This window comes from Microtus oregoni, unplaced genomic scaffold, assembly GCF_018167655.1.
Source record: "Microtus oregoni isolate MIOR12 unplaced genomic scaffold, Mior012 000023F_ref0000262, whole genome shotgun sequence".
Lineage (NCBI taxonomy): Eukaryota > Metazoa > Chordata > Mammalia > Rodentia > Cricetidae > Microtus > Microtus oregoni.
Window position 1 is genome coordinate 22,297,353 of NW_024543082.1, and position 18,916 is coordinate 22,316,268.

The 18,916-nt window shown below is 37.7% G+C and overlaps 1 protein-coding gene and 1 pseudogene across 4 annotated transcripts in view; one reads left to right on the top strand and one right to left on the bottom strand.

Moving 5' to 3' along the window:
- The window catches only part of LOC121461879 (limbic system associated membrane protein), a 2,099,220-nt gene that overhangs the window by 699,018 nt on the left and 1,381,286 nt on the right, over positions 1-18,916 (bottom strand). The window lies entirely within an intron of this gene.
- LOC121462039 lies at positions 753-4,588 on the top strand (annotated as a pseudogene).

Here is an 18,916-nt window from a genome sequence, read left to right on the forward strand (position 1 = left end):
GGAAGGTGTTTGAAAGGAGCAAGAAGGAAGTTGTGTGGATGATAGACGTGTTAGTTTTCCTAGTTCTAGTGATGACTCCATGGGTATAGAGATATTTCAAACTGTGATTTTAAGTGCATAAAATGTAATTACACTCTACTTTTGCATCTTTCTACACATAGATTAGGACAACTCAGACTTCCTCACTAAAATTTCCTTGTGCCTTGAACAGTGGTTACTACAAACACTCAAAACTGATCAAAGCGGAGAGGTTTAGCTGTTAGTGGAGCTCTTAGCCACAAATAAGATATCTGTGTCATCAAGGCTCAGACTATGCTCTGGAAGAGGGAGAGCAAATAGCAAAAGTTCCAGGGTTCAGGGAGAAGTGGAGAGCGCCTGTCTTCCGGACATCACTGACGTCTCTGAGCATAAGCTTTCAGCAGGTGTGTTTGCCCTACACAAGACCAAGACAGTTAACACTCCAGCATGGAGGGTGACAGGGTTCACGATCCTCTACTCCAGCTGAAAAGTTGAGACTTAATGTCGTCTGGGGGAAGGAAAATTAATTTTCTTTAAAGGTTCTGGCATTTAGCAGGTTGAACATATTCCAGTGGATGGGCCCCACACCGGTAGGTACATGAACACAACGATTTGAACTCTTCTGGCTATGTATAAAAAGAAAAGAACACCTGGGGAATAGGTCGCAAGCATGTCTCTACTAAATGCTCTACAGGGTGCCTTCAGAAACTTTTCTGCACCACAATCCAAGGGCCATGTCTATCCTCAAGCTCCATGTCCAAGAGATCTTTGACTCCTGTGGGAATCCCACCATTGACGTGGATCTCTACACCTCAAAACGTCTTTTCAGAGATGCTGTGACCAGCGGTGCCTCCCCAGGCATCCGTGAGGCCCTAGAACTCCATCACAGTGATAAGACCTGCTACTTGGGGAAGCTTGCCTCAAAGGGTGTTGGGCATAACAATAAAACTATCGGTGCCTACTGTGGTTAGCAAGAAACTGAATGTTGTTGAACAAGAGAAGATCGAGAAAGTGATGACTGGGTTGGATGGCACTGAATATAAATCCAAATTTGGTGCAAATGCCGTCCTGGGAGTGCCTTGGGCTGCTTGTAAAGCTGGTACCACAGAAAAGGGAGTACCCCTTTACTATCACATCGCTGACTTTGCTAGCAACCCTGATGTCATCCTATCAGTCCCAGCTTTCATTGAGGTCAATCGAGGTTCTCATACTGAGAACAAACTGAGAACATACTTCCCTGTGGGGGTATCCAGCTGCTGGGAAGCCATGTGCATTGGGGCAGAAGTTTATAACCATCTGAAGAATATCATCAAGAAGAAATATGGGAAGGAGGCCACCAATGTGAGTGGTGAAGGCAGGTTTGCACTTAATACCCAGAAGAACAAATAAGTTCTGGGGTTGTGAAGAATGCAATTGAGAAGGCAGGCTACACTAACCACGTTGTCCTCAGCATGGACGTGGCTGTCTTTGAGTTCTTCAGGTCTGGCAAATATGACCTGGACTTCAAGTCTCCTGATGGCTCCAGCAGGCACATCATACCTGACCAATTAGCTGACCTGCATAAGTCCTTCATCTGGGAGTAAAAAGTGGTGTCCATTGAGGACCCCTTTGACCAGGACAGGATGACAAGTAAGACTGGTAATAGTTCACAGCAAGTGTGGGCATTTATGTTGTTCCTGGAGTCCTGCAGGAAACCCCAACTTTGTAATCACGTGACTGGCACAAAACATTGTTTCTGTCACCTCACTTCCAAGCTAGAGTCTAGAGTCCAGTGTAAATCTCTAGGGTGGCCACAGACAAGACCCTTTCCCCAGGGGTTCGACATACAGAATAAAATCCTCAGTGACCCATAGGAAAAAGGACAAAAAAAAAGAAAGAAAAGGAGAGAACAAAGTTGGGAGGGGTTGAGAGACAGAATAATAAGTCTAGGAAGTGTTCAGAAGAAGAACAGATGTGATCAAAAATATGTTGTTTGAATGTACAAAGTTTTCAAAGAATTAATACTATTAATAACCATTTCATAATAAATATCTCTGTATACAATATATCCTATTGTCTTAGCCTTCTAGTGTTGCAATTCAAGGCCTTTGCCACCATTCCTGCTCTTTATGGTCTTATTATTTTGCAATAAAAAAATTAACAATGTTTTTACCAGGTTAAACAACAATGAGGCTTCTAATTTTCCTTTTGTAGTAAATAAGTTGTATTTACTGAGGTGCTTTAACAGTAGGTAAACAGTCTGTTCATAAAACTTCCTTTTACTAGTTTTAATATTTATTGATCATTTTGTCTAAGTCAGCAATTACTAATATGGTTGTACAATATCAAAAATAACCTGATTTATTAAAATTAAACTCTATCTTAGTAAAGTTATCTACATCAATCTAGGCTTAATCTTATCCTTCTATATTTCATAAATATTTGCTGAAATTACTCTAGTCACATTCTGGCTAGGTTCCATGGGCTTGGGGAATTCCTTCTACAGAATCATACCAACAGATGCAACGTAACTTTCATCTATAGAAAAAAAAAGTCTGTCGTATTTTTAGAGAAGTGCAAGTTCAGTTTAGATTTCGGAACAGTTAATTCTACAGTTTGCCATCTAAAGAAAATTTTACTACCAATGTTGACCTCTTTTTAATAATTCCTAATGTACATTTTACAGGTCTTGGTCCTCAGTAGCTTTAAGTCAAAGTTGCTGAGTTCTGTCCCTCATAAAGCACCTAGGGATGTGAGGCGAGCTCAAGCCCCACCTCTTTCAACTTCTTGGCTCTAGGTCACAGCATTTTATGTGGCCGCTGATTCTGAATCTTTGCTCTTACAACAGATGCTTTTCTGCTGACACTATGGTTCATGAAGAGGCGGGAGAAAATATCAGGCAGTATGAAACACATACGAGATAGGAAATTATCCAGAAAATCTAAAATTCCTAAGGAACTTTAACTCCTGGGAGTTTTGCCTTGCACTTGTGAGGCTTTGAGGTTTTTCCTAGCATACAGTGGGTACCCAACAGTGCTGCCTTTTGTCTCTACAGTACCGAAAAGCAGCAAGAACTTCTTCACCCTAGTTTGTTGCTCTATTCCCTTTGTTTGCCCCTGGATTTTCCATTGAAATGTATGTTATTCTCTTTTCCTGAACAAAAAAAGATATACATACATAGTGAAAAGGACATTAAAATCTGCCAATTATGTGCAAATTTAAAACGATATATTATTTCACTAAAAGTGATCTGATATTACTCTTCATTATTTTCTAATATATTTTAGAGTTAATAAAACTATACATGTACACATGTACACATTTCCTTAATTGATTTGATGAGATAATACCATAGCCTCTGGTCTTAGTTTTCCTTTCTACTCTTGCATATTGAATATTTATGTGTATCTTACTATGGTTTATAATGTTTGTTTAGTAGTTTATTGATGAAAGTTCCAAATTTATATGTGTTTAATTGTTTAATTCATTTGGCATTTTCTTCCATTTTTGGTCACTGTGACAAAGGCTACAGTGAATATTTTTGCACAAAAATATGTGCATAAGTTCTGCCTATAAGGGAGGTCACAGAATATACATGATTTTATGAAAAGGGAAAATAATACACAGGTACATATGTTGTTATGAACTTGCATCACTATTCCAAAATAAATATTATGCATTGTGAATTCTTAAGTAAAAGCAAGCACATATTTTGCACTTTAATAGGTTTTTAGAATGACTGCACCAATTTTCATTTCCACCCACAGAAAAATAAATTCCTTTTCTTTACATTACTGTTTATTTAGAGATATATTGTGTATTCAGTAACAGCCTATACCTAAACCAATGCTTTTCTTTTTAGCTTACCCTCAAAGTGTAAAATAAAGCCTTAAGATAAAATATATCATTTGTTTAAATATTCATTTGCCACAAAACCCACACGTAATGAGGCCAATGTTCAAAGTAGACTACCCATAGTTTGGATGTAAAAGTGGGTCTCTGTACAGTCACTACTTAAACACCAAATTAACATTATCTTCATTTTGCTGCCTTACCAAGAAAGTATGTTTTCATGTCCTAACCTGTGAGAGAATCACTAAATTCCGTATTTCACGTAGAAGTAAATGATGACATTAAATCTTGCCTTAAACTTTTATTCTCCCATCTTCTGACACACAGAGAGGATTCAAGTAGTGTCATTTCATCAACTTCTCTGTTGGACAAAGATGCCTTCGCTGATGGAGCAGAAATGCTGTGCCAGCCTTGCCAGCCAGTACTCCACTGTCTTCCGATGCTGATCCGGAGCCACTGCCATTATGTGAATAAGTCATGCATGATCCCTGAGTATATTATCAGCCCCTTGTGGAACATTTTTACCAATGATGAAATGTTATTGTTGTCAGCGTCAGACATTCAGTCTTTATCAGTCTCCCTCATGACAGCCCTCGTTAGTCAGAAAGACTTGGGACAACTTCAAGGTGAGAACTTTCAGTACAAGGTCAGAGGAACCAAATTTCTTTCCTATCTACGGCTCAACCCCTTCTTTTCTGTTTCATCACAAGTCACAAAGCAGTATGTCTCCCTCCAGTAGTGCAGTGGGAGCAATATAATGGCAGCTTCATCTGCTAGGACCCAGAGCTATCAAATTTAAAGAAATATATAACCTCTTACTTGAGTCTTCTCTGGAGACCCGACTCAAGTCCTGACATATTGACACCTTTCCCGATCCACAGAATTCCTTGGAAGGAAGTGCTATGTATTAAAACACTCCTGGCCTTTAGATTCAGAAATATTTTTTCTTCTCTGGTTTTCCCATTATAGATTTTGATAAACAATGAGGTAAAATTCTCATCTCTAAAAATGATCAAATGCTGCCTGCCCCGTAAAACTGGTCTTAGATATACATTTTTATTGTATAGATGCATACATGTACAAAATACTTGCTTATATCTGAAACATTATAAGAGCACAGTAAATTACTGCTTCTTGTTTTCAGTCAATTCCTACAATGCCTTGTGGAATATAATGCCTCAATATTTTTAGTTATACATGACCTTCAGATTGTGTAAGTTTTAGAAATGCAAAAAAAAATGCAAAAGTTTTTACCCAGGTGTGTTTTGTATGTACCCAAAACCTACAGCTCAGTTAGCATAGTTCATCCCCCAGAGTAATTATTGGTTTTTTTTCTATAATTTTCCTGTTCTTTTAGACCACCAAACTCTGACTCACCGGTCTTTATGGATTACTCAACAGCTTTTCTGAGAGGTTCTGCAGGGTTGGGAAGAGCAGTTGGAACACACACATAAGCGTGCCAGAATGTCAGCTCTCCACATTTAGACTGGCAGATTGGACATGTATTATGTGTAATTATGCAAGTGTTAGAGTGATGATGACAGCCTCTTATTCTCAGAGGAGCTTGGCTGCACAGTGGTGCTCACAGGCTGTTTGGGATTGAATGGAGCACATCCTACATTAAAACAGAGCCTTCACTGGAAAAATCAGGACCAGGGAACATTTATTGTTTTTCTCATCATGAATTTGTTCCGCTGTTTTCCTTTGTGAATCATAAAAATGAACACATAAATCATGATGGAACTTAGAAAATACTCTTGGCAAAAAGATTCTGACCAGTTAATGTACATCTTTAGCATCGAAATCTATATATCTGAGGAAATACTTACAGTTGACAGTAAGGGAATTTAGTTAATGAAATTAGAGAATGCCAATAGTTTGACTTGAACTGCACATCTTATATGACTTTTAAAGTTAATTTTCATTGCTTGTAAACTGCCCAGTATTTAGTATTTTATTATATTAGTACAATGAATCTAAGACAGCTGGTAATACAAAGATAGAAAAACAAACCAGTCAATTTATATCTACTAAAAAGTATGGAGGTCTTACTTATATTTAAAAAAGTAGAAGGAAAGTTTAGGCCTTTCACAAAATAGGCCTAGCAGGTGTAATTGAGGAGGGAGGGAAGGAGAGAGAGAGAGAGAGAGAGAGAGAGAGAGAGAGAGAGAGAGATTCCTAGTTAGATTTCTGTTACTATGATGAAATAGCAGGACCCAAAGTTACTTTGAGAGGAAAGGGTTTATTTGGCTCTTTCATCCAGATCACAGTCTGTCACTGAGAGAAAGCAAGGCAGGAACTCAAGCAGGTCAGGAACTTCCAGGTGGGAATTAGAGAAGATACCATGCGGGAGAGATCTGTTGTTTACTGTACAGCTTTCTTTCATTATCCGGGAGCACCTGCCTAAGGACAGCTCCACAGTCTTGCCTCTTTACGCAATGTGATGGAGGTACTGTCTCAGTTGAGTTCCTTTTTGATTTTGTTTTTCGAAGTTTATCATAGATTGTGCCAGGCTGATAAATATCTAACCCGGTCTTTCTCTCTCTCTCTCTCTCTCTCTCTCTCTCTCTCTCTCTCTCTCTCTGTGTGTGTGTGTGTGTCTGTCTGTCTGTCTCTGTCTCTGTCTCTCTCTCTTTGTGTGCATGTGTGTGTGCGTGTGTGTGCATGTATGTGTGCTAGTATACATGTTTATGTATGCATGTTGATATACCAGAGAACAGCACCTTGGTGTGTGTTTGTGTGTGTGTATGTGTGTGCATGCATGCATATACGTGTGCTAATATATGTGTTCATGTAGGTGTGCTGATATCCCAGAGACCACCACCTTTGGTGTGAGACAATGGCCTGTATTCTGTCAATTATATTTTAAATAAATGCTGATTGGCCAGTAGCCAGGCAGGAAGAATAGGCAGGGCAACCAGACAAGAAGTAGAGGTGGGTCAATGAGAACAGGAGAATTCTGGTGAAAAGGAAGTCCTACTGTGCAGACCTGACCCAGCCACAGAGGAAGTAAGATGTGACTGCCTCGCTGAATAAGATACCAAGCCATGTGGCTAGCATGGAAAGAATAATGGGCTAATATAAGTTATAAGAGTTAATAGGAAGCCTGAGCTAATGGGCCAATCAATTTATAACTAATGTAGACCTCTGTATGATTTCTTTGGGACTTAATGTCAGAAACCCTGACAACACACCTTGGTGTGTGTTTGTGGTGTATGTGTGTGTGTGTGTGTGTGTGTGTATGCATGTGTGTACATGTGCTGATGTATATGTTCATGTAGGCATGTTGATATACTAGAGAACACCACCTGGGGCATCATTCCTCCAGAGCTTGGTTAAAGTCATAATTCTCATTGACCTGGAGCTCCAGAAGTAGACCATTCCAACTGGCCAGTAAGCCCAGATATCTGCTAAACTTTACTTCCTAAAAGCTGCATTTACAATGCTTGTTACAACATCCAGCTTTGTTTTTTACATGGATTCTGGAGTCAGACTCAGGAACTTTCAGGATAGGTTGTTTTTTTCTGACTGAGTCCTCCATCCAGCTCCTCACTGATCTTTAAAACAACCTAATTGGGGTCTGGAGAGATGGTCCATTATTAAGAGAGCTTGGTATTCTTGCAAAGGACCTCAGATTGGTACCTACCAACAGTGTCTGTGAGCTCATGAACATAAGTGACTTTAGCTCCAAGAAGCCTGACGCCATCTTCTGGCCACTATGGGGAACTGTGTCCATATGATCATACGCAAACATAATCAAAAATAAAATAAACAACATAGGAATTTCTCTTTGTTTTCTACAGAATGAAGAAAAAGAGCAGCCAGAAACCTGTTCTCATCAGGAAGGAGGCTGGAAATAAAATCAATATTGCAATTTTATTTATAGCAAAATCATATTTATTTCTCATTTTACATAGTCTATTTTCTTTTTATCATCTTGGATTTTTTTTCTTTCCAAGAAATAAAATATTAACCCAGCAGTGAAAATTACCAAGATATGTGGTGTTTGCACTGTGATTGAGACTTAAACACAAGAGCCTTTCTTTCCCACTGTGAATATGAGGAGGCTGAGTGGGAGCAAGTTGGGGAAGAAGTGGACATGATCTTGTCATGAACTTCCAGTGTAATAAAACAGAAGAGGTTTCCAGAAGTTTGTTTCTGAACCCACTAAAGGGAGTGCTTCTTTAAAATATCAAAATAAATATACCCTGAGACAGACACAGAAGAGGGCTGATTAATGTCAAGAAGGGTGCAAGCATCTCTCTAGTGTTTTTCAGAGGGAATTACAGGCATTGAATATACACCTCTTACATGGTCATAATTAAAGGCAATGTTTATTTTCGCCTATCTACATGAACTACTTCCATTTTTAACAGCTATAGTTCGAAGCAAGTACTGAGAATAGTAACAGCTTCATTTTCTGTTTCTGTTCATTTCTTCATGTTATTTCTTATAGTGTATTCTTTTCATCTTCACTCATATATTGAGTCACTCTGTGTACTTCTATGTATTCACCATCATGCTATACACAAACATGCAAACATTTATTACATGGATATCTGTTTTCCTGGACCATGAAGTGTAGGAGAAAAATGGGAAAATGAGTTGCCAAGTACTGATAACACAGAAGTATGCTGAATGCGGTGTAGAAATAACAGAAAAATAATCTGTGGCTTGTTTTCTTCAGTTCAGAAGTAAGATGGGTGACCATCAAGAATCTTATATTACCACGGGATGTTAGCATGGTGGAGCCTAGAAGGACGCCACTGGGAGCGTCTTTGCAATGACATGACAATCTGATGATGGGAGAATGAGACTTGTCACTATTATTGCTCAGCATGAATATGGCAGTAAAAGAACTCAGACTTACTTTATAAGGTCTCCATGGAGAACCTATTTTAAGGGTGTAATTGAATTCAGGTGTAAATTACAAGACTATATTTTAATTGCAGGAATAAATGACATCCATATTCATGACCAATAAGTAGAAAGCAAATGAATGATATAGAACAACATTTGCATACCATAAGACTGGCTACAAATAATATCTCTGTTTAAATAGAAAATATTATCACAGGGGAATCTGAAAAAATCAACACTTTAAAGACAACAAAACTTTTTCTTCAGCACCTTTTGCTATTATGTTTTTGAATATTAATGATATTCAGTGTGAGGACTCAAAGATTTTTACATATAGGAATGCCTAGAAATTCTAATACGACTTCCAGTGTTTGAAGTTTGTAAAAAGACATAAGTCTCAAAAATAGTGTGTCTGGAAAAAATAGAAGAAAAACTTTTTTTTTTCCAAAATACTTTCAGGACTAATTTCTTACATATAAGACAAATTCACATTAAGAAATCTATGGCTTTGAAGATGAATGAAATGACAACTATAATTAGAGAAGGCTCAAATGTTATCCAGAGCACTTTAGCCTGTAATAAAAGAAGACTATTTAAAAAGTTTTCCTTACAGTTTTTAATGTCAGTAAAGTCACAGGCGCCTAATATAAATGTTTGAAGAGATAACTGTGAGCAGGCACTACATGCACTGCTGCTGGTGGTTAAGATACGCTAGTAATTTCACACAAGTGAAGATCGATCCTTGGTACCCTGAGATCACTGAGGGAAGCCTGGGAGCTCTAAGTAAGCCTCTTGAGAGAGGTATTATGTTGTTTCTTTATCTGTCCCACCTAACAACCAACACTCTGGTGATGGGGGGTGGGGGAGTAACACCATTCTAAAAGTGACAATATCCTAGAAAGCAAGCATTCAATGTTCTTTTAATCCATATCTGAACGGAATAGAATATGATTAAGTCACAAAGCAAAAAAAAAAAAAAAAAAAAAAAGATAATAGGGATATAACGGGAGCTGCCATAGGCACTGACATAGTGTTTTAGCCGCACTCTAGAAATAGCAAAGAGGCTGAAAGGCATAGGTAAGACATATGATAGATTTTTACACAGGGGATCAGTAAAAGCCTCCTGTGGAGGTATCCATAGACTATCTTTACCACCCAACGTAACAATGTACTGTCATTTAATGGAACACTAAAATGAACAATTATATGTTGTTAATCACGGTTATTAATACATTATGTATTATGTCTAATATTACATATACATGGCTTACACTGAATCAATTTTAAAATATGTTCACTTATTGAGTAATGCAATTACCATCAATACTCCTGTATTTTGGATAAGGAGACTTGGGTAAAAGTAATTATGTAAAACACAAGTAGCAGAGAATGAATTTTAATTTCAGAGCCTAACTACTGAGTCTACTTGCTAATGTTCAAATGCATAAATTATTTGGACTGCAAACCAGAGTCCATCCATTCTAATATATCTTTCTAATGAATGGTATGTGGTACTGAGACAACAATAAAAATATTTCCATTTTTACTATATCCTGCAATATGATGATAGCCAGAATATTTTAATGTGTATTGTATTTCTCTCTCTCTCTCTCTCTCTCTCTCTCTCTCTCTCTCTCTCTCTCTCTCTGTGTGTGTGTGTGTGTGTGTGTGTGTGTGTGTGTGTGTGTGTGCATGTATATGTATAGGCACATATATGCACATGCATTTCACGGTAGCGTAGACCTCTGGTTTCTTTGTTCTATCACCATCCACTTTTATATTTTGAAAAGAGTCTCTCATTGAAACTGAAGCTTCTCCGTTTGACTATTTTGGCTAACCCATAAGCTTCAGGCATCTACATATGTCTACAGCACCCCCCTCCATACTAGGATTACAGATGTGTGTTCCCATCCCCAGAATTTTATGTGTCCTGGGCATTTGAACTCAGGTCTTTATGTTTGGGTGGCAAGCACTTTAACAAATATATCATCTCCTGTGCTCTAGACAAATTTTGTTACAATTTCTATAAAGCTGAACATAAGCTGAACATGGGTTAATGTTCCTAACATTGTATCTTACAATAAAATATCCTCTATCAGGCAAAAGTCACTCAATGGTTATCACTTTTATGGAACTATCATTGAAAAAGTTTGACAGGATTTGCTATGTCAGTTTTGATGAAGCCTGGAACATCCTTTCCTTATTGGTAGCGCTATCAATTAAAAGCTCACAACTGAGAAAGCAGAGGATAACAGATGTCCCTAATCAATCAATTTCAAAACTACTAGAATGAGTCAATGAAAATATTCTGCCATGATTTGGATCTCACTAAGCAGATTTTTAGTATATACAATCTAATAAACTCATGAAATAAGATTGAATTTAAAACTTTAGGTTTGAAGCTAGGTGGTGGTGGCTCATGCCTTCAATCCCAGCCCTCAAGAGGCAGAGCATGAGAATCTCTGTGAGTTCAACACCAGTGTGGTCTACAAGAGATAGTTCCAGAACAAGCTCCAAAACTATAGAGAAACGCTGTCTCAAAAAACAAACAAAAAAATAGCCTTGCCTATTTATTTATATATATAACTAATATTCCTGTAGTTGCATTAATAGCACCATTGTCTACATGTGCATAGAGAAAATGGAAAACCCTTTGCTAAAATGTTAAACTAGCAGGAAATCGATGTTTCATTTCATATATACTTCAAATGAGCAAGCATCACTAGTGTAAATAGGAAGAACCCATCCAAGGGATATTTTACAAATCAAGTTTCCGTCTAGCCAGGAAAGGAAAACTTAAAGAGTTATGTCCATTTAAATGTATTCTTCAATAGTTCTTTGGCCAGTGGAAAGCTTTTCTTGTATTTTCTGAGAACAGATTACTTAGCCCGCTGCATCAGAAAGTGTATTTCCTTGAAAGGGTTGCAGACCTGGCATCTTAGGTTTTACCTTCAGCTGTAACACAGAAGAGACAGTGAAGATGACTTTTCAGAGCACTTTTAATTACCCTGTTTTCCCATTCCCTATCAATCCTCTGGAAAACAACAGGACTCTGTCTTTAGAATGAAAACTATTTCATCGATCAAAATAAGTTGCAACATGTCACGCTGTGGAAAGAGAAAGTACCTACTTTGGAGAGAGACTCTCTTCAGAATTCTTGTGAAATAGGCTGAATTTTTACATCCTACGGGTACCACGTTCCAATTACCTCCAATTAGAATCCGAGGAGATTCAGAGAGTCTGAAGTGTCATCATTTTCCCTGGGGAATTGTAAACTAAGTGAAGGAGACGGGAGCAGAGTTCCAAGTGTATATCATTTTGTTTTCTTTCTTTTCCAACTTAAAAGGACCTGGGTTCCTTGTCTGCTCTTGTCTGAAGCAAATGCTTATGGTTAGTTGATAAAATCCCCTATAAATCTCCATTTTTCCAGGACTCACCTAGCTTATCCTGTGTAGCAGCTACTGCTTTAAGTGATATATAGCTTTTCACTAATTATCACAAGAAACCCTCAATACATCCACTCTTCCCTCCTAGGTAATAGGCTCAAGGTTTGCACTTTTATATCCGAGTGATAAAATATGTAGGCAAAACAAGCAAATACTGGATACATGCTAACATTTTTACTTAGACACTTTATATGACTATTACAGAAGGGGTCAGAAGTGTTAGAACGAGAGCAAGGATCTGTTTTGAGATCCCTGGGCGCTCCTGTCCCTCATTTGTTCCTCCAGTATATGCCCCATGCTAGTTTCCCTTGATAAAGCTGTCCAATATTATTTTACTAATGCAAGCTCTGAAAACCTTCCCAGCAGCTCCATGTGCCTTGCAGGAACATGTTTACATTGGTTGGGATTGCACCCTAGGCACCTTCCCCTCTTCTGTGAAAAAGGTCTTCCCCTTTTGTTGTCCTGCTTCCTCTCAAGGATAATTGCCAGATTCCGTAGCACACGGCCAGGGTTGCAAGGTTTCACAAGTGAAAAGAAGGGGTGCCTTATTAACTTTGAATCTCAGAGAAATAACGATGCTCTTCATTATAAATACGTCTCATGAAATATTTTTAATTTCTGAAGTGCGCTGACTTAAAATTTAATTAAATCATTTCCCCCTCTGTTTGTTTCCTTTTACCCTTTCCATGACCCTGATGTACCCCCCCCAAATTCAGATCCACCTCTTCTTTATCTGTTATTATCATGCATACATGCAAATAAATACACATATAAAGACAATGTGCCAAGTCTGTTCAGTGTTGTCTGAATGCGTATGTTTCTATGGATGACTGTTTGGTGTTAGATAACTAACACGATGAGGTCAAGGGCCTCATCTCTAGGGAAGACGATTCTTTCCCTCCAGCAGTCATCAGCTGCTTAGAGTTCTTCCTCTAGGTGAAGACTTGCCCATCTATATTGGGGTGTCAACTGCTGTTGGAATTGTTCAGGTATTGCTTAGGCAGCTTATTGTAAAGATTTCATAAGTGTATCTCCCAGTCTCAGTTAGAAGGCACAACCTCCCAGCAGACTTCCTGGTCCACTGACTCTAACCATCAATCTCAGCCCTCTTCTGTGATGTCTCTGAGGCCTAGGTGTAGGATTTGGGTTGCAGATGTATCAGTCTGGGCTGGGCCTCCCATGATCATTTGTTCTCTGCATTTTGACAAGTTGTGGCTTTCTGTAATGATCTCCAGCTGCAAAACAAAGCTTCTTTGATGAGGGGTGAGAGCTGTACTTATCTTCAGGGACAGAGATAAGTATTTAGAATGCATGTAGTTAGGAGTTATACTGACTTATACTATTTTTTGTTATTTGTGTGATATTACATTTTTTCATGTAGAATATCTTGATCATATTCTGTTATTTCCTACACTCCTCTCAGATCATCCTCACATGACTACCCACCCAACTTGTGTTCTTTACCTCTGTCTCTCAAAAACAAAAAGTTCAATTAAAAAATAAAAATTAGCCGGGCGATGGTGGCGCACGCCTTTAATCCCAGCACTCGGGAGGCAGAGGCAAGCGGATCTCTGTGAGTTCGAGACCAGCCTGGTCTACAGAGCTAGTTCCAGGGTAGGCTCCAAAGCCACAGAGAAACCCTGTCTCGAAAAAGCAAAAAAAAAAAAAAAATAGAACAAACAAAACTCAATAAAACAAAAAATACTAAAATAAAACATCAAATATCACGGATATCATGGAGCATGGAGTCCATTTTGACTTGGACAACTATTCCTAGGCATGGGTCCTGTCCTGGAGTTCTGGTGATATACCCAGTGACAAGAATTTGCATGGGTCCTTCCCTGGAGTACTATTGATATACCCAGTGACAGGAATATGCAAACAAACAAATAAAAGAGATGTTTTCCTTTACCCAATGGCTTCTTTGTTTGGAGTGGGACTTCGTGTTCACTTTTTTTCTATGCTGAATTTTTGACAGGTTTGACATTGCACAGGTCTTGTTCATGCTGGCATCGTCTCTGTGAGTTGATATGTGTATAATCCTGTTGTATCTGGAAAACACTATTTCCAATGAGTCATCCATCACCCACCTGGCTCTTATAATTTTTTACCCACTCTTCTGCATATATCTTGAAAGGAGGGTTTTGATGAAAATACCCCTTGAGGGCTCAGTGCTTCAGTGTCTCTCAGCCTGCAATCTGTCCAGTTGTGATTCTCTGTATTAATTTCTATCTATTGCAAGAAGAAACTTCTATGATGAGGGTTGATCGATGCACTAATCTGTGGATAAGCAGTATGTCATTAGGAGTCATTTCTATTGATGTGTTTCCTGTATCCACTATTAAAATTTAACTTGGCATCTGTGTTTTATCTCACAGAGAGGGAAGAACACTGCCTTTTGAGTTTTGCAGAATAGGATTTAAGTCCCAGCTCTGCTACTTGCAGATGTATGTCTTTGGAGAAAAATTTTAGGCTCTCCTTGTCTGATTCTTCCATTTTACAATAACAGTAAACCAGATAGCTATCACAAGGTTAGAAGGAATATTAGGCAAGCTAATGTATGAACTAGCTAGTAGAATATTTGCAAACAGAACCTAGTGAGTAGCTGCTAACTCCTTTTGGAACATCCCTGCAGTCAGCGTCTCCCAAGAAAGCTGGAAATGGTTATGGTTGATAAGATTTCATCCCCTAGCTTTTGAAAGATTTGCATAGTGTAGTGTATGATCACTATTTGCACTTTATGTAAATTTTATTGTTTCTAACTTAAGAGAGTTTTGGGGGGGGGTTATTTTTCATGTTCAAGTTCACATTCTCTAACTGAAGAAAAATTCATTCTTTAGAAAATCACTTGTTGGGTTCCTGTGTTTGATTCCCAAAGGTGTACAGTGACTCTGCCCACTTCCACCCTCCCTTTAAGTCCACTGGTTCAAGTAAATTTTCAGATTCCAGCTCTCTGCCAATCAGTTCTCTTTCTCCCTGTCTTTGTTTCTGTTAACATCTCTGGCATCTGTCTTACTTTCTGCTTCATTCAAATGCAAGGATATCTACGCACACATGTGTACACAAATATTCTCTTACTCATTCACCTCCCCTTGTGTTGGAGAAATTTTTTTAAATAATATTTTCTATTTAGAAAGGAGAGAGAGAGAGAGAGAGAGAGAGAGAGAGAGAGAGAGAGAGAAGGAGAGGAGAGAAGGAGGGAGGGGGGAGAAAGACATAAGGAGGACTAAAGATAACCCCCAAGAAAGTCAAACTATCTATTTATTTAGTTATGTGTTTTGGGTTGCATTTTGCATTAATCGCTGCCACACACAGGAGCCCTGCAATTTATTATCAGTGATAAGTGTGGACAGTAGCTATTATTTTCTCTCCCCATTCTAAAGTGTGGCATCGTGGGACACTGAGATTTATAGAACATGCATTATTCAGAACTCCAGTTCTGGGATGGCTCAGCAGGAAGACGCCCAGCTATTTCCATAACCTTTCTTCAAAATTTCTCCTCACTGGCTTTTTTCCTCTCTGTATAACTGTGCTAGAAATCACTCAAAACCAAGAACTTGGCGAACTGATCACGGGAATCTATCAGTACAGTATCTTTCACAGCAGGGAATGAATAAGAACCCCTTATTCTACAAAATTTACAGGACCACTCTGGAAGAAGCAAGTCAATTTCAACTGGATGTAATGTGACTCACACCTCATTCTCTTGTGAATGTTTTAGGACCAAAGGTCCAGAACTTATAGATTCTTTTACTCACCTGACTGTGCTGGCATAAAAAAGCGATCATCATCAATCATCTGAAGATATTTTTACTTGATATCTCAAAGTCAGACATGTGAAAAATATTTTGAGAAGAAAAACAAATCAACAATCTAAGAAGGAAATGAAATGAAACGATAGAAAATATATTCATCAACCTGCATGAACTCTGGCATAAGTACTGTTAATGAACCTATGAGCACTAACTGTTTAGAACACTACTAAGAATAACAGTGATCAGCAGGTAGCATTTTACTAGAGGCTCTAAATGTGAATTGGGTGCAATTAAAAGATATTTGGCTGATTCCATGTGACAGGCCCATCTAAAAATGGCTCTTAAAAGTATCAGAGGGTTACAAGTGCAAATAAAGGCGTGTAAGATGATATGCCTGTGGGAGAAGAACAAAAGCAGCATTTCAGTGTCTTGGTAACTTAACAGGAGTCAGTGGGACAATTTAATCCTTGACATAAACAGTGCAGAAGGTACCATCAAAAAATACGCTTAAGGGGCTGTTCAGTGAATTTAATCCTATTTGGCTTTGGCTGATGGATCTTCAGCTTGGCTTTCTTTTAATTAGTGAAAATATGAGTTTCTTAATGTAGGGAACCATATCTCTTAAGCACAGCTCTTGAATTTCAAACTTTTTGTCATTATCCATACTCAATTTTGTTCATATAAGACAGTCATCCACAACATCCTCAAAGATCAATTATAGGTCAACTATTATACTCTATGGATTTTATGTTATTTAATATCTTAGTGAATTTTCATAGCAGTGAATAAGTTTTTGTCTCCATTTTGGAGATAATGAAAAGTCAGGAAAGAGTATTGAGACATTTCTCAATACAGAATTTTGGTTTTCAACGATGGCAAGAGTGAGACACAGAAACATTACAATTAACTCTTGGTTACTACATGCTGTGACTTCCTATAGCTTTCCTATGTAGAAGTCTTGGAGGATAAACCAGGAAGGAAGGAACATACTATTCCTTGACAGCTCAGGCTCCATTAGGTTCTACTATATAAACTGAATTCTTCTCCATTCACCTTCCAATATAAAAGAAAGTCAAAAAGCCGAAACTACATGGTTTAGAGGATTCTAGAAAGACCAGGAATAGAAACATCCCACACCAGGAAGAAGTCTTCTTACCTTTTCTACTAAAATCATTAACTGTCTGGCTAATTTATTATTTGGGAAAATATATTTTAAAAATTACTTCTTTCTTATTCTTAAGTTAGTTGAATGGAAATAGCCAAGTCTTATTTTGTAAAAGGAGTAATCGTTAACAAAAATTGTTATAAGAAAAGTAACACATGTGTATTAGTCAGGTTTATCTCTAGATGAACAAACTATATAATATCTATATCTATATTTATATCTATATCTATCCATCTATCTATATGGTGATGGATACTTTTTTGGTGGATGAGGGGCTAGAAGTGGTCAAGGAGGAAAGATGGATATATGATATCAGGTGGAGGTTAACTTTGTCAATATCAAGTATTAACCATAATAATATTTCCTAAGCTTAGTTCTATACGAGAGTATTCTCCCATGCTAGGAAATCCAATAAAACATACTTTAACCTGCCTGAAAGATACCCTAAGATTTATGATTAAAATTACTTCATATGACATGTCTGGTACTGTCAGTCACAACCTACAGCACCCCTCTTCCTGGAATCAAGTGAATCACTGTGCCATGTTGGTCCCCAGTGTAGGGAGATATTCTGTTGCAAGGTTTCGTCCTTTTGTAAAACACAGTTGAACTGTATAGTGCCTTTGCTTGTACAGAGAATGGGATTGAGGAGTTAAGTAACCCTTTAGGATGTTGTGTGGTGGGAAGAAGTTGAGGTAATTTTTTTCATTGCTCTAAAAGTCTCACATTTAGATTATTAATTTGCTTTAAGTAAATTTTTGTAGCTGTTGAGAGATAGTGCTCTAGTTTCATCTGAACATGGATGTACAATTTTTCTTAAAACATATTTAAGACACTGTCTCTTCTCTAAGTCCATTTTTGTTGCCTTTGTGAGGATCAGTTGGCACTAGACATGTCCATTTACACATGTGCTCTCTCGTCTGCTCCACAGGTCTATGTCTGTTTTTATTGTGGTACCACACTGATTTCTTACTATGGCTTTATTGCAATATCTTCAGATTTTTGATTTTTGTTTTTGCTCAGGATTGACTTGGCTATCTCGAGTCTTTGGCAATTTCGTGATCTTGAGAGAAGTGTATTTTCTTGGTTTTCCAAAGAATACTGTGGATATTTTGATGAAGATTACATTAAGTCCAATTCAAAAATTGCTTTGGGAAAATGGATATCTGAATATTAGACATCTGAATACCGAAATAAGACAGACCTCTCCATGCTTTGGTTTTTCTCTTCTACTTCTTTGAAAACTTCTTTAGATTATTCACTGAAATGAAGACAGTATTTTATTCATCATTTATTTTCCAACTTATTGGGGCACAAGCTTTTATTTGTAGCTGTCTGATTCAGATTACTATATTTTTTTTACAGAAATTGTGCTGCTGGTATTTAAGATTGCCAGTTTTGTACATATCAAAGGGAGAGGAAAGGAATATAACAAAGATATGTGCCTTTTTACATTTATTACAGAGCATTATTGACAAGAGACACAGTATGAATTCACTAGAGATTCTCACTAATGGATGAATAGATTATTTTAAATTGTCGTGCATATACAGAATGAAATACTAGTTAGCTCTAATATTATAATAATATTGTGCCAGTTGTAGTAGTGTGATGCAGTTATGTTAAGTGAAATAGTTTGACATAGAAAGACAAATATGTTCTCATGCAAGGAGAAAAATATGAAATATATTTTATATAGACCAAATAAATAGTGGCTACTGGGGGCAAGGAAGGACAAGAGTAGAAAGGATAAAGATTAAGCAACAATATAAATGTATAACTATAAGGAAGAAATATTATATCTTGGGGTGCTTGCAAAAATTTTACAGAATTTATAAAGA